Here is a 15,100-nt window from a genome sequence, read left to right as displayed (position 1 = left end):
TAAAAATGCCATTCATATACACTCTTAGCTTTGGTCTTTGTTCATTTACAGAAGTCTGTCAGAATATTTGTTTCCTCTGTCCTACCATATTTCTTGACTCATTCTCCACATTTAACTCATCCTTCGGGCCATTATTGCTTTTAACAGCAGGCATAGGGCTTTCTAATTTTCCTGACGAGGCATGTTCTCTGCAGTAACCAGAAATGACTGTACCATATTCGCCATGGGGGCTTGCAAGAGGCCCCCCATTGCATTTCCCAATGGTAATGGGTTGCCTTGTCTACCTCTTGTTGATCTACATTCATTCGTCCAATGTCTGCCTTTGCCACACCTCCTACATAAGCCTGAAGGCTGAGTCCTCCTATTCCTGGTATTTCAAGAAGAGGCATTATTCTTGGAAATCCATTGTCTGCACTCCCTTTTCATATGTACCATCTTACCACAATTAAAACATTTGGTATCTTGATGCCTTCTTTTACCATTGGAAATTGCTTCTTCTACATATGCTTCAGTGCCATAGTCAAATGTATCAACATTCATTGCATGCAAGACCCATTCCTTCAAGGGCGCTGATCTGATTTTTTTAAAAAAATATTTACCTATTTATTTATTACGTATACAATATTCTTTCTGCATGTATGCCTGAAGGCCAGAAGAGGGCATCAGACATCATTACAGATGGTTTTGAGCCATCATATGGTTGCTGGGAATTGAACTCAGGACCTTTGGAAGAGCAGACAATGCTCTTAACTGCTGAGCCATCTCTCCAGCCCCTGCTCATCTGATTTTTAAAGGCCCCAGGATCCTTTTGCACTCTATGTTGGTATTCTCATAAGCCAAAGATTCAATTATTATATGTCTGGCTTCTGGGTCAGTTATTCCTATTTGTACAGCCTTGGTTAGTCTTTGTAAAATGTCACTAAAGCATTCTCTCTGACCCTGTTTAACCCTGAGATATGATTCCACTATCTGGTCTGGGTCCTAAACCCTATCCCAAGCCTTTAAAGCTGCTGTGGCACATATGGATAAGAGGTACTCATCATAAAGAGCTTGCTCCTGAGGATCAGAGTAAAGTCCGTCACCTAGAATTTGATCTAGGGAAATCTCAGTTCCTTTCGCACTTTCCTGTTGTTGTAAAAGTCTGGCCTCTTCTTTGAAAAGTAACCTAAAGTGCAATTGAGGGCTGCTTTCTAGTACAGCTGAGGTTAATTGAGCCCAGTCGTGAGGTGTGGCCTTGTTACTGAGAGATCAGGTTTTGAGCATCTCTCTAACAAAGGAAGAATGTAGTCCGTAATTCACAATTGCTTGTTTAATTTCTCTCAGATCACTCATACGTAAGGCTCCCATGTATGTTCCTTAATGATCTTAGGGTATTTGGAGCCTGTTACCTTTTCTAATGTTATTACTGGAAAGGCAGGTAGAACTCTTGGGAAACTATCCCGGAGAGTTTTACTTGCTGGCGGAGTTAAATTTTGCCTTTCTACCTTTTGCTGCTGTTCATCAGAGTTTATAATTTCCTCAAACTTTTTAAATCTGTTTACCATTGCCTTCTGTAAGGCCTGAATCTCCTGTCCAGTATTATGCTCCAATGCCTTCATTGAGGATTCTAAGGTATGAAGTTTGTCCATTAGAGATAATATCTCATCCTTGGACATAATCCTCATGGCATGTATTGTGTCTTCTTGTATGGAAATTCTGTCAATTAATCTATCATATTCCTTTGATAAAGTCTGTTTAATACATTCAGAGGTTTGAATCCTCTCAACTAATGTTTCAGCACCTACAGTCAAGAACTGGATTTTACGAGTCAAATCAGCTGTCCCCTCCTCCAGAGCAGTGAAGCTCTCTTTTAATGAAATAATATTAGACTGTACCTTCTCAAAATTATGCTCAGTTGACCGAGTCATATTAGACAAAGATCTAGTCTCCTCCTTGAGAACTCCAAACTCTTTCTTGAGGAGGTTTGTGTCAGTCTAAATTGTTTTTGAAATTACCTCAACTGACTGGAACTTATCATCTAAGATGGTAGTGCTTTTCCTTAAGTTTTCAACATCTTTTCTAAGAATTTTGGATCCAGTCTGTAAAGACTGCATCATTATAAAGAGGCTACCGAAGACAAGAAAAATGGTGAGCCCCAGAAATAGCCAAACAAGAGGAATATCACAAGCATCTTGTAAAATCTCAGCCATACTGTAATTAAAAAGGCTGTGAAAGCCTTTTTGTCTGACATATTTTTTTTTCAACCAAAAGAATTGTTACCTGTAATGACTGTTGCCTGCCAGTAGATGGCGGGGTGCACCTAAATGCATGTGGCAGGCAAGTCAGAACAGGAAAAAAAATCTGAAATATATATACTCAAATTCAGAGGTTAAACTCACAGACAGTGTGCTGTGTGGGTTACTTAACTACAGGCGGGCAGCCCTGCAGACTGGACTCAGCCAGGACGGCAGGGAGGGCACCACTCAAGGGGGTAGGGCAGCTGGGGGGTGCACTTGAGCCAAGCCACACGCCCTATGCTCCATTCGCTGGCTATGCAACACAGGCACTGACAGACTCCCGCCCTCCTGCCTCAGGGAATTCCCATTGTAGCTATAGTCCAAACCAGGTCAAGCTGTTCCCAGGCCAGCATAATCACCCTGAGGTCAGATGGGCCCCTACTGAGAAGAAAAACAGGATATCTGTCACCCTGAGACCAGATGGGTCCCTGATGATGAGATAACAGGATATCTGTAGTCAGATACCTGGAGGTCAGCCTTTGGCCAATAGGAAGACAAAAAGGGAGCAGGAAGCCCAGAGTGGGCTGCCTTAACTTATTCCCATGTATTCAGGAAACCCAGAGTGGGCTACCTTAACTTATTCCCATGTATTCAGGAAGCCCAGAGTGGGCTGCCTTAACTTATTCCCATGTATTCAGGAAACCCAGAGTGGGCTACCTTAACTTATTCCCATGTATTCAGGAAGCCCAGAGTGGGCTGCCTTAACTTATTCCCATGTATTCAGGAAGCCCAGAGTGGACTGCCTTAACTTATCCCACATATTCCCATGTATTCAAGATGAATAGACAACCCGTCCCTGACCTGACCCCACTGTTTTATCTGAAATAATCATTGAGAATGCATCTGCTTCTGTAAGCTCGCTTCTTGTTATATAACCAGCCCCAAATTTAGCCCAACACGCGCAGTCACCCGAAAGCTGTAGCGTCTGCCAGGCGCCTGTGTGAATAAAAATACCTCTTGCTTTTGCATTCAGTGTGGACTAGTCTTGGATCTTGGGTGTCGTGGTCCACGAGGGGAAAACACCCAAATCGGGGATCTTTCATCGCCGGGAAGATCCGCTGAATTCAGTGGAGGAACAGCCTCAATAATGGCAAGTGAACAATGAAGAGCCCAACACTGAATCCCTGTGGTGCGGTGCAGGAAATGAGGCATATGTAAAGCCTTGAAGGGCTCCAAAGGGCCCTGCGTTGGAACGCCAAAATGATGAGTGTGGTTGATCAATAAGTTAGAATTAACCAGACCAACCAGCTTAATACAAAAGATTTAATAATTGGGGGAAAGGAAAACTTACACAACCAAGAATCCAACGAACACCAGGAGCGCAGAGAGAACAAAGAGAGAGAGGCGAGTGAACCAACATGCTTTTATCCTTTTTTCTCGGCCTCAGGGGGCCACACCCTAAACAGAATGTGATGGGCTGAACTTCCCCATCACCGAATTTCCTGAGAAACCACCACACTGATTTCCAAAGTGGTTACACAAATGTAGAAAGAAGCGGCGGGCTGCATTCCCGCTCCGCTCATGCATGGCTGGCTTTACACCCGAAATAACAACACACAAATTATATTCTTTTAAACATTGCCTGGCCCTTTATCTGTAGCCTCTTATTGGCTAACTCTTACATATTAATCTAACCCATTTCTAATCTGTGTAGCATCACGAGGTGGTGGCTTACCAGGATTCTAACCTGCGGCTGTCTAGGAGAGGAGAGTCATGGTGTCTGCCCCACTACCTTCTTCCTCCCAGCATTCTGTTCTGTTTACTCCACCTACCTAATTTTCTGTCCTATCAAAGCCCGAAGCAGTTTCTTTCTTAGCCAATGAAAGTAACACATAGACAGATGACCCTCCTCCATCATACAAGTTTGCATTCCCACCAACAATGGATGAGTATTCCCCTTATTCCACATCCTCTCCAGCAAAGGCTATCATTGGTGTTTTTGATTTTAGCCATTCTGACAGGCAAAAGATGGTATCTCAAAGTTGTTTTGATTCGTATTTCCCTGATCGGTATGGAGGTTGAGCATGACCTTAAGTGTCTTTTGGCCATTTGAACTTCTTCTGTTGTGAATTCTCTGTTAAGTTCAGTGCTTCATTTTTTAATTGGGTTAATTAGCATTTCAAGGTCTAGTTTCTTGAGTTCTTTATATATTTTGGAGTTCCGATCTTTGTCTGATGCGGGGTTGGTGAAGATCTTCTTCCAATCAGTAGGTTGCCTTTTTGTCTTGATGACAGTGTCCTTTGCTTGACAGAAGCTTCTCAGTTTTAGGAGATCCCATTTATTAAACGTTGTTGCCCTTATTGTCTGTGCTACTGGGGTTATATTTAGGAAGTGGTCTCCTGTGACAGTGTGTTGTAGACTACCTCCCACTTTCTCTTCTATCAGGTTCAGTGTGCCCAAATTAATATTGAGGTCTTTAATCCATTTGGACTTGAACTTTGTGCATGGTGATAGATATGGATCTATTTTCATTCTTCTACAGGTTGACATCCAGTTATGCCAGCACCATTTCTTAAAGATGCTTTCTTTCTTCCGTTGTATACTTTTAGCTCCTTTGTTGAAAATCAGTTGTGCATAGGTTTGTGGGTTAATATCCAGGTCTTCCATTGGATTCCATTGGTCGACTTCTCTGTTTTTATGCCAGTACCAAGCAGATTTGTCTATTTTGTTGATTTTTTCGAAGAAGCAACTCTTTGTCTCATTGATACTTAGTATTTTTTGTTTCTATTTTGTTGACTTCAGCTCTCACTTTGATGTGATGGGATTGCAAGTATGTGCCATCACTCCTGGACAGGCTACTGTTTTTTGTCTTCAGCTTACTTTTCCAACATAACTTCCAATTATTTCCCTATATTTTAGGTGGTGCTACATCCAGAATCCTATCTGTGGTGGATTGAATGGGATATATTCCCTGGAGGTTCATGCCTGCTAACACTTCGTCCACAGTTGGTGGTGTCTCTTTTGGAAATTATGGAACCATTAGGAAGAAGAGTCATGCTGGAGGAAATAGGTCAGTAGGAATGAGCTTTGAGAGTTTATAGCCTTACTCCATTTCCAGTTTGTTCTCTTTGGTTCAAGTCTGTTGTTGAAAGAATAATCTCACTGCCTCCTGCTTCTGCCACCTTGTCATTGCCCTCCCCACTATTATGGACTCTCTCTCTCTCCTCTCTCTCTCTCTCTTTCTCTCTCTCTCTCTTCTCTCTCTCTTTCTCTTTCTCTCGAACTGTATATAAAACTAAATTCCTCCTTAAGTCCTTTCTGGTAGTGGTATTCTATCACAGCCACAAAAAGTAGCAAGTACAATCCTGACTTTGTCAGAAGTTCTGTATTTCACTAATTTTATAGATACTGTTTCTCTGCCCAAAATAATGTTCCATTGCCAGTTTGGTGGTTTGAAAATAACTGGCTCCCATAAGCCCATTGAAAGTGGCACTATTAGGAGGGGAAGCTTAGTTGAAGTAGGTGTGTCTTTGTTGGAGGAATTGTGTCTCTGTGGAAGCAGACCTTGAGGTCTCCTATTTGCTCTAGCCATGCCCAGTGTCTTAGTTCACTTCCTGTTGCCTGTGGATCAGATGTAGAATTCTCAGCCACTTCTCCAGTGCCATGTCTTCCAGCACACTGCCATGTTCCACCATGATGATAATGGACTAAACCTCTGAACTATAAGCCTCCCAATTAATTGTTTTCCTTATAAGAGTTGCCATGGTCATGGTGTCTCTTCACAACAATAGAAACCCTAACTAAGACACTCAATATCCCTGTGAATCCCTATTCTTTCTCAAAATCAAGCTTTTTTCCTGAACCTGAGATCCATTCCCTACACCTGAGAAAAAGCATATGTTTAATGAATAGCCATGAATGCTTAAATGTGTGAGTGGTTGAACAGTGGATCATATCGACCATGTCTGGGGAATTTAGACCTTTAATGACAATTGCAAAGCTGTGAAGGATGTGAGAATTTGAATCAATAAGTTTGGATGAGTGATGGAAGGGACAATAAGTTAGAAAATAAAGACTTGAACTTAAAAGCAGGATTATGGTTTCTGTAACCTTTTTTTGTTATTATTTCTTGTTTCTTGTGCAGTGGTAGGGATGAAATTCAGGTCTTCATGTAAGTTAGCAACATGTTCTACCACTGGGTGATATCCCCATCCAAGATGTCTATGCTTTTAAACTTAAATTAAATTTAATTTTAAATTACGCATGGGTATTGCCTCCTTGTATATATGTACACACTTTGTGTGCCTAACACCGAAGCAGTCCAGAAGAGGGCATCAGTTCCCCTGGAACTAGAATTCAAGACAAATGTTGTGTGAGGTAATCCTAGTTCCTCTGTTAGAGCACCAATATGTTTAACTTCTGAGCCATCTCTCCAGCCCCTAGGAAGTCTATTTAAAAAATGTTTCATAAGGATATATTCTTTTTATAAAATGGCAGATTTCATAATGATACTTTTGTTTAACTTGTCACATATTTTGACCACATTTACTCTCCGTTACTCTCTTCCCTCCTCTCCCCATTCTGTTAGTCTATTATTCTCTTTGTAATTTTTATTTGATTTGTTTTTTTCTTTTTATCATTCTTATCTCTCTAGGATCCAAAAATGTGTTGGTTTAATGACAGAGAGGGAAAGAAAGTAAGGGATATCTTTTTCTTATTGATTTTTATTGAGCTCTACATGTTCCTCTTCACATGTCAGGGCTATTTTTTCCTCTCCTTTTTGTGTTCAACTTGGGGTACCTGTAGAAACCAGGACTCTATAAAAAAACTACTCAGAGACAGCCCTTTAAGAGAGTGAGAGTTAAGTAGAGAGTAGGGAATATGGGGTAAATACTGGGGTGTGATTTGAATGAAAATGGCCACCATAGGCTCATATATTTTAGAAATTTGCCCCCAGTTGGTGGAACTCTTAAGAGGAAGGATTAGAAGATGTGGGTTTTCTGTAGGAGTGAAGTCACTGGGGGAAGTCTCTGAGGTTTCAAAAGCCCACACAAAGTTTAATTGTGCTCTCTCATTCTCTGCCTACAGAACAGAATATAAACTCTCAACTACAAGCCGTCCGCTGCCATACTTCCTGCCATGATGGTCTCAGACTCTAAGTCTATGAAACTGTAATCTCGCAATAAGCTCTTTCTTCTATAAATTGACTTAGTCATGATGTCTCTTTATAGCAATTGGAAAGCAAATAGGCAGGGCAGGAAGTATGGAGAGCTTGTACACAGAAAAGGAAAGATGGGAAGGAAGAGTTAACCAAAATGAGGAGTAGAAAAAAAGAATATGGAACCATACTATCTTGTGACCCAATTAAAGATAGGAAATTTATAAAGTTTAAAATGTATTTTAGTGCTGGAGAGATTACTCAGTGGTTTAGCATATACTGCTCTTGCAGAGGACTGCATTCCATTCCATGTGCCCATATCAGGGGGCTCACAACCACCTGTAACTTCAGCAGCAGAGAAATCAAATGCTTTTCAAGTCTGTGGGCACCTGCTCACTCTCTCTTTCCTTCTCTTCCTCTTTCTCTCTCCCTCATCCTCGTGTGTGTATGTGTGTGTATGTGTGTGTATAATTAAAAGTAAAATAAATCTTTCAAAAAAATGAAGAGATATACTTTACTTGATACATGGCTGGAAGGAATTGCTTCTGGAAACCAGATATTACTCACCGCATCTGCAGTGTCAGGGGTAGGGCATCTTCTGATAAATTTTTGCTCAGTGAAGACACAGAGTTGCCTCCCTCATAACTAAACAACTCATGCCACTCCTCGGTGTTGCCCACTGGAACTCGTTGATAATAACAGCAGCTTTGGCGCTGAAGTAGGTCTGCATATAAACTCTCAACTGGGAACATATGGGTCTGTAGTGTTATTTCATTGGTATTTGAATAAATAAAGCTTGCCTGAAGATCAGAGTGTGAAACAGCCCCCCTGACCAGCCTTACAGACCAGGCAGTGGTGGCATACATCTTTAATCCCAGTAGCCAAACTAGTTTGCCATAGAAACTGAGCAGTAGTAGTGCATGCTTTTAATCCCAGTCCTAAAGAGGAATATAAGACAGGATGACACAGCTCTCAGATACAGGCTCATTCTTAGGATTCCAGGAGGTAGGATAGTCATTTGGACTGAGGTAGAGGTAAGAAAGAGTGGCTGACTGTTTTGCTTTTTTGATCTTCATGTTGAACCCCAACATCTGTCACTGGGTTTTTATTAATCATGCTACATGGGTGGAAGATAAGCTCTAGTGATCCTATTTCTCACTGATAGACCAGCTGCTACCAGGAGATGGAGAATTGTTACTTTAGTTATGCACCCACTAATGACCCTACTAGGCTCCAATGAATAGTGCCAATTCAGTGGTCACACATATGGCCCGGGTTAAACTAAATGGGTCACAAAATTCACAATTCTGGAAAAGAAACTGGGAATTATGAAAAAGGCAGACAGGGATAGGAAGGAGGTTTAAAAAAATTAACAATGCAGGGGACAGAATGGTCAGTATATATTACCTATATGTATGAAATTCTCAAATACAAATTTAAGAAAAATTAAACAATACCACTAACAAAGCCAAGACAGGGACTGGGATATAGATCAGTTGTTAGAATCCTTGTCTACCATACAGGAAGCCCCATTTCATCCCCAGCATTGCCTAAATACCAGTGTCACATTGCTGTAATCTCAGTACTTGGCCAGGAGAAACAAGAGGATTAGAAGTTCAAGGTCATGCTCAGCTTCATAACAGTGAGTTAGAAGTCAGTGTGGGAGATATAAAAGTCCATCTCAAACAACAATGACACATACAAAACCAAGACCTTGGGAACATAGCTCAAGGCCCTGTGTTTAATTGTCAGAACTGGAAAAAATAACAATAAAGCCCAAACCAGACAAACAAACATGTGAATAGCTCAAAACTTTCCTTCCCTGACATTTGTAAATCCCGTATTGTTCATTGTACTCTGTAATGCAGATTTTGCCACCGATTGAAGAAATACATCTTTGTTTCTCCATATTTTTTATCAAAGAAGTAACCCGTTATTCTGTTGTATTGCCCTGGGGTGCCTAAATCCTTCCTGTGTTCATACACGGAAGATAGTAAATAAATACTCATTAGTGAATGTATAAATAAATGAGTGTTTACACAGGACTGCAATAACAAACACTTGGGGTAAATATCTTAAGAGGTTTGGGCTTTTATTTATCCCTGATTTTCAATTATACAGTCTGAACATGTCAAATAGAGCTGCATTGTCATTTTAACAGAGTAGTAAAGTCATTTCAACTTCACCTTGGGATTTTGCTGTCTCCTTTGCATGGATCACCAGTTAGGAGTTATAAGGCCTTCTAATTCAACTGCAGTTAGTCACCTGCACCTGCTATTAAAACTTTTCAATCCACAGATTCAATGCAATGTCCATCAAATTCCCAGCAAAATTCTTCATATACCTGGAAAGAACAATACACAACTTCATATGGAAAAAAACCAGAATAGCCAAAATGATCCTATACAATAAAAGAACATCTACATGTATCACAATCCCTGACTTCAAACTCTACTACAAAGCTACAGTACTAAAAACAGCCTCATATTGACATGAGAACAGACAGGAAGACCAATGGAACTGAATAGAAGAAACAAATGACAAATTATCAAAGAAAAAAAGAAAGCATATTTAACAAGTGGTGCTGGCATAACTGGATTTCAACATGTCAAAGAATGAAAATAGAACCATATCTATCACCATGCACAAAACTCAGGTCCAAATGGATCAAAGTAAGTCCTCAACAGAAAGTCAGCCACACTGTACCTTATAGAAGAGAAAGTGGGAAGTACAGTTGATCTCAATGGCACAATAAACCACTTCCTAAATATGACCCCAGCAGCAGAGACACTGAGAGATACAATTAGTAAATGGGATCTCCTGAAACTGAAAAGCTTCTGTAAAGCTAAGGACATGGTCAGCAAGCAAAACGACAGCCTACAGAATGGGAAAATATCTTCATCAACCCCCATCAGACAGAGGTCTGGTCACTCAAATATACAAAGAACTCAAGAAATTGGTCACCAAAAAAAAACCCCACATAATCCAATAAAAAATGGAGTACAGATCTAAACTCTCAACTGGGGAATCTAAAATGATTGAAAGACACTTTAGGAAATGTTCAACATTCTTAGTCATCAGAGAAATGCAAATCAAAATAACTCTGAGATTCCATCTTACACCTGTAAGACTGGCCTAAATGAAAAACACTGATGACAACTTATGCTGCAGAGGTTGTAGAGAAAAGGGAACACTTCTGCATTGCTGGTGGGAATGCAAGCTGGTACAACCACTTTGTACAGACAGAGATCTGGGATGTCACAGGCTTTAATATTCAAACAAGAGCTTGCCACAAGTCTTTTGAGCCTGTTAGCAATCAGGCCAGGCATTCAACTTCTGCTGATTTCTTCATAGAAAACACATAGGGCACCTTTAATCTATAGCAGTCATTCCATTTCTCATAATATGTTACCCAAAAATGGGAGTTTGTGACTGTTTTGACAGGCATGAAGGAAATACAGAGGATCATCAGATCATATTTTGAAAACCTACACTCCACAGAATTGGAAAACATAAAGGAAATGGACAATTTTCTGGATAAATATCACTGACCAAAATTAAATCAAGACCCGATAAGCAAATAAACAGACCTATAACTACAGAAGAAATAGAAGCAGTCATCAAAAGTCTCCCAACCAAGAAAAGCCCAGGACCAGATGGTTTCAGCTCAGAATTCTACAAGACTTTCAAAGAATAACTAATACCAATACTCCTCAAATTATTCCACACAATAGACATAGAGGGACCACTGACAGACTCTTTTTATGAGATTACAATTACCCTGATACCCAAACCACAGAAATATATTACTAAGAAATAGAATTATTGACCAATCTCACTCATGAACATTGATTAAAAAATACGAAAAAAATTACTGGCAGATGGAATCCAAGAACATATCACTACCATTATCCACCATGATCAATTCGACTTCTATAAAGCAAAGGACATGATCAACAAGGCAAATGACAGCCTAGAGAATGTGAAAAGATTTTCACTAACCCCACATCAGACAGTGGTCTGATCTCCAACTATACAAAGAATTCACGGAATTGAACACCAAAAATCACATAATACAATAAAAAAGATGGAGTACAGACATAAACATAGAAATCTCAAAAGAGAAATCTAAAATGTCTTAAAAACACTTAAGGAAATGTTCAACATCCTTAGTCATCAGAGAAATGCAAATCAAAACAACACTGAGATTCCATCTTACACCTGTAAGAATGGCCAAGATCAAAAACACTGATGAAAACTTATGCAGGAGAGGCTGTGGGGAAAAGGGAACACTTCTGCATTGCTGGTGGGAATGCAAGCTGGTACAACCCCTTTGGATGTCAGTGTGGTGATTTCTCTCAGAAAATTGGGAAACAACCTTCCTCAAAAGCCAGTAATATCACTTTTGGGTACATATCCAAAAGATGCTCAATAGTGCCACAAGGACATGTGCTCAACTATGTTCATAGCAGCTTTTTTGTCATAGCCAGAACCTGGAAACAACCTAAACACCCCTCGATTGAAGAATTGATAAGGAAAATGTGGTACATTTACACAATGGAGTACTACAGAGCAGAAAAAAAATAACGACAGTTTAATTTTGAAGGAAAATGGATGGAGCTACAAAACATTATTTTGAGGGAGGTAACCCAGACCCAGAAAGACAATTATCATATGAACTCACTCATAGGTAGTTTTTAAACATAAAGCAAAGAAAGTCAGCCTACAAAGCACAATTCCAGAGACCTTAGACAACAATGTGGACATTAACATAGGCTTATATAGATCTTATCTACATGGAAAGTAGGAAGTATAAATAGACAGGATCTCCTGAGTAAATTGGGAGCATGGGGATCCTGGGGGAGGATTGAAGGGGAGAGGGGAGAGACAGGGAGGGGAGCAGAGAAAAATGTAGAGCTCAAAAAGTGTCAATAAAAATGTATTTAAGAAAGGAAAAAACCAACAATGTCAAGAGACTACAGGTCTCACAGCTCTTTAGTTACTCAGTATTGTGAGTCTGAGCAAGTTATGCTCCTTCTGAGATCGCCCACGTTCTCATTCAAAGATTTCTTCAAGATTAGAAGTCATGAATCAGGGAAAATTAAAACAGAACTAAATACTAATCACCTTAGAAGGCTACTGGTAATTTTATTGGCAATAGTGTCATGATTTTATCTTTAAAGCAATATGAGAATTATATATTCTGATTTATTTCATAAGTGAAATGTAACAAGGAGGGGCTGGCTTGTTGGGATTTCTGTCCGGTCCGGCACCCCACAGTCGGCATACCCCAAAGAAAATCATACAGAGGACTCAATAAGATTATAAAACTGTTTGGCCCATTAGCTCAGTCTTCTTATTAACTAATTCTCTCATCCTACGGTAACCCATAATTCTTGTCTGTGTTAGCCATGTGGCTCAGTACCTTTCCCAGTGGTCAGCTCACATGTTGCTTCTTCAGTGATCTGGGCAGGAATGGCAGAGGGAGCTTTCTGCTTCCCAGAATATTCCTGTTCTCATCACTCCGCCTCTACTTCCTGTCCGGTTGACCCATTTATACTTCCTGCCTGGCCCATCAGCATTTTATTAAAATACATGATTGACAGAATACAGATAATTCTCCCATACCACTGACCTCTCTCTTCTTAAAAAAAAAAGGAAAATTTCCAAAGTTCATTTTTTGGGATTTGGGCATAGTATTTTAGGCTACTTCCTGCTGATTGGGGGTGCTGATAATCTTATGGGGACCTAAAGAAAATTTAGAGTTCTAATCAAGTTCTGACTGGAGTATCCTGTGAGTCTCGATCATCTCTGATAGCAGTCTTGAATCAGTTCTGGATGTAGAACTCAGAAATCTGGTCCATCTGTTCCTACTGGAGACTTCTCAGGTGGTCTTCCATGATCAAACTGGATTTTTCTTAACTCAGAATGAATCCACAGCCTCTCATGTTCTGTGGAAACAAAAGCAAAATCTCTTTTCCTAAGTAACATACCTTTTGATTTCAGCTTTGAAGACAAGGTATTTTCAAAATACCTATCTTGGTTTAGTTCTGAAGCATTTATAAACAAAAGTCTTTTAGCAGCTGTTGCTCCTTCCTCAGCATTCAAACAATTTAAAGAGAGCATAATAGCATACAGTATCAAGATTCTCTGTGGAAGATTCTCTTCCATCTTTGTGTGACTTTATTTTAGCCTCTATCACTTTTATTTTTACTTTTACTTTTTGAGACAGGTTCTCTGTATATCTTTGTCCTGGAATAACTACATAGACCAGGCTGTCCTTGAACTCACAGAGATCCCTTTGTCTCTGCCTCCCCAGTGCTGGGATTAAAGGCGTGTGTTACCACACTTTGAAGTCACAGAGGTCAATCTACCTCTGCCTCCCAGGCATTGGGATTAAAGGTGTGTACCATCACACCCAACTACTCTCTTTCTTTCTAACTTTAAGAGCTTTAACTTTTAGCCTGCATATATTTTTAACACACTGTAAACCATTTAGAGGTTTTCTTCATCTTTGAACCTCTCTTTACAGTATCTCTCTCTTTCTTTCTGATCACATGAGTCTAAAACTGTGGCTTTGATGGCTGGATCCAGCCCATTCCTTAGTTTTCCAGTCTTATGGCAGAGGTACTGCTGGAGCCAGTTTCACTGTCACAACTCTTTGGCATTTCAAGGTCCCTGCCAGCAAGCAAGCTTCAGCATTCTGCTCACAGACCACACTAAGTCGGAATGCCTGCCTAAAAGAGATAGAGTTTGCCCTGACAGGATTGCCCAGAATGTTGGCATTTTAATACAGCACAGCTTTTTTCCTGCTATGGCCGAAAACACGAAAAGCATGCATTCAGCTTTTTATCAACACCATTTAAGTGTTTTGTGGCATGACATCTTAAAAGGGCTACAGGGTTTTGCAGCTAAAGCTGAGTCAGGAAGCCTCTCTTAGATGAGAGTGCTTGCTTGCCTCTAGTGAACAGAGCAGACCCAAGAAATTGCTGCTACCAAGAAAACATGCTTTACTCTATTCTTTTCTAAGCTTTCTCAAGCTTTCTGTCGATTTAGTTATCCACATGGGCGCCATCTGGAACATGGAGGGGGGCCGACTTGTTGGGGTTTCTGTCCAGTCCGGCACCACATAGTCGGCATACCCCAAAGAAAATCATACAGAGGACTCAATAAGATTATAAAACTGATTGACCCATTAGCTCAGTCTTCTTATGAATTAATTCTTTCATCTTACAGTAACCCATGATTCTTGTCTGTGTTAGCCATGTGGCTCAGTACCTTTTCCAGCGGTCAGCTCACATGTTGCTTCTTTGGTGATCTGGGCAGGAATGGCAGAGGGAGCTTCCTGCTTCCCAGAATATTCCTGTTCTCATCGCTCCGCCTCTACTTCCTGTCTGGTTGACCCACCTATATTTCCTGCCTGGCCCATCAGCATTTTATTAAAATACATGATTGACAGAATACAGATAATTCTCCTGCACCAGTGAAGTGACATAATGCCTGATAATGTGTCTTAAAATAGCATTCCAATTTTTTATTATGGAGAAGATTGGATAGCTGAAACAAGAATGGCAAAATAGTGATTTGTCAATTTCCTACTTGGGTTTATTTGAAATGCTGCATATTTGAATGACTCTGTCTTATTTTATTTTCTCTTCACATCTTGCACCTGTTCTTCTAGAAGAGTACTCAATGGCTGGCCCTCAGGAAGGTGCCTGTCCCTTCA

Source organism: Myodes glareolus, chromosome X (assembly GCF_982192425.1).
Source record: "Myodes glareolus chromosome X, mMyoGla1.1, whole genome shotgun sequence".
NCBI lineage: Eukaryota > Metazoa > Chordata > Mammalia > Rodentia > Cricetidae > Myodes > Myodes glareolus.
This window is presented reverse-complemented; position numbering follows the sequence as displayed.